Source organism: Nycticebus coucang, chromosome 3 (genome assembly GCF_027406575.1).
Source record: "Nycticebus coucang isolate mNycCou1 chromosome 3, mNycCou1.pri, whole genome shotgun sequence".
Lineage (NCBI taxonomy): Eukaryota > Metazoa > Chordata > Mammalia > Primates > Lorisidae > Nycticebus > Nycticebus coucang.
The window spans coordinates 60,489,583-60,492,123 of NC_069782.1; positions in this window are offsets into that span (position 1 = coordinate 60,489,583).

The following is a 2,541-nucleotide window of genomic DNA, read 5'->3' on the forward strand; positions in this document are numbered from 1 at the left end:
TATATGTGTCTAATTATTGCACTCTTCTCTATATAAGTTGTATTTCAATAATAATTTGGGGAAAAAAGACTGAGGTAGTTGTTCTGGCTCCTGGCCTGGCTGCAAGAAACTCCCATGTCCTAAAAAAAGAAAAAAAACTCAGTAATATCATATTGTGTATTTGGAATTGGTCAAAGGAGTAGATTTCAGCTGCTTGGTCCACACACACACGTGAAAACAATTAAGGGAGGAGATGGTTATGTTGATTTACTTGATTTGCTAATCATTTCACTAAGTCTATCATAATATCATGTTGTCCACCTTCAATATATGCAGTTTAAAACCAAAGGTAGCAGGTGGGCTCAGTGGCTCTGGCTTATAATCTCGGCACTTTGGGAGGTGAGGCAGGAAGAGCTCCTGATGCCAGGAGTTTGATACCAGCTTGGGCAACAGAGTGAGAACTTATCTCCAAAAAAAATTCTGACATTATCTGGTATGTTGGCAGGTGCCTGCGGCCCCTGCTGCCTCAGAGCCTGAGGCAGGAGGACGCATGAGCCAGGAGTTCAGGGTCACAGGACTTTGTTTACGGCATCGCAGTCCAGCTTGGGTGACAGAGAGAGATCCTGTCTCAAAGACAACAGCAACAACACCCCCCAAACCAACGAATAAACAAACAACAAGCAATCTCAACAGGCTTCATCCCAGCAGTTTCTACTCACGTTTTCCTTATTAATTCTCATGCTATTTTCCTTCTACAAATCTTCCCAGCTTGATCTTTGGGGAGGCAGCCAGATGCTGGCAATTTTGCCAATTTGGACCTGGGGCTAGAATGTGTAGCCAATTTTCTCTCACCTGAGTTTTTTTTTTTGTTGTTGTTGTTAAATCATAGCTGTGTGCATTGATATGATCATGGGGCATCATACATTAGCTTCATAAACCGTTTGACACATTTTTATCACACTGGTTGACATAGCCTTCCTGGCGTTTTTTCAGTTATTGTGTTAAGACATTTACATTCTACATTTACTAAGTTTCACATGTATCTTTGTAAGATGCACCTCAGGTGTGATCCCGCCTGTCCCCCTCCCTCTCCTCCTTCCCCCCTCCCTCCCCTCTCTCTCCTCCCTTTCCCCCCTCCCCCTATTCTTAGGTTGTAACTGGGTTATAGTTTTCATGTGAAAGCCCTAAATTAGTTTCATAGTAGGGGTCTCACCTGAGTTTTTTGTGGTGTTTGTATTTCAAAACATTGTAATTTTTTCTTAAATTCCTATTAAAATATATGGGTTTCCTCTGGAAGTCTGGAGGTATAAAGAATACTATAAGTGTAAGGCGATAAATGAAAACAGGATAATATAGTCCAATTATCACTATTTGGAACCACTAACAACTTAGTCTGTGCAGGTGTCACAGCTTAGAAACTTAAAAACGTTTCAGCAAAAGGTTCAGTCCTTTGGTTCCAACCTCAAATCCCCTTGATCAATGGATGTCAGCTGGCTATGTTAGGTGACAGCACGTGCAACTGAAAATCCAAACTGTGGTAAACTCGGTGGGGCAGACAACCCCATTCCTTGGAGAAATAATTTACATTCACACGTGTCCCTCTCTCCTTGTTTCCAGTGCCAGAATAAGTGGGCTGCAGAGATCTAAAATTCTTCAGAAATGTCAACAGTTGTACATTTGGGTTTTATATGGATCTTGAATCAAATGTACTATAAAACCAAGAAACAAATGGACACAGGTGGGAGAATTTGAATACTGACCAGAGACTTGATTACACCAAGAACATATTTTCAAGTTTGTGAGTCACCACAGTGTTGTGTTCATGTCCCACTCAGCTCAGGTCTTTGGGAAATACCAAACATTTTACAAATGAAATGATGTGCTTTCAGGAATCTGTTTTAGGTTAATTCCACTGAATGGAATCAGAGTGTTCATGAGGCGAAACTTTTGGTAGCTAGGTGAGAGATACCTGGGAACTGTTTTTTCTATTTTTTTCTGCTTTCGTCACTTTTGAAACACTACAAAACAAAAATTTAGTAAAAATAGTATACTCAGCTCACTTTTCACATCATACTGCTTAAAAAAAAATGGAACATTAAAAATGCCAAGGAATATCTCTGACCATTTGTTTCTGTTCTTTCCTCTGACTCAGAATACGTGTAGAGAAAATCATGCATCTATAACTTAGCAATTTTTGTTCTTTTTCTGGAAGAATAGAGTCTTTCCATTACTACCTATTAAACTGTGTAATGAGGCATCACGGGCTGGGTGGAATGATGCAGCTCCAGTCCACCCACTGCCCACCACTCAGAGGACAGGCATGAGACCAAACCACCCCTGCAACTGGGAATCTGGGTGCGTAGCTGCTGCTTGGGCTGCTCTTGGAATACACCCAAACAGTTGCTGGTGTTGTTGTTCTTGTTACCTTCAGAAAGGGTCTTGCTGTGTCTCACAGTCAGTCCGAGTGAGTGGCAGCAAAGCTTTTTACAGCTGCAAACACTGACCCTCAAGTGACCCTCCCCCATGGGCCTCCTGAGGAGCTGGAATTACAGGTGTGCCACA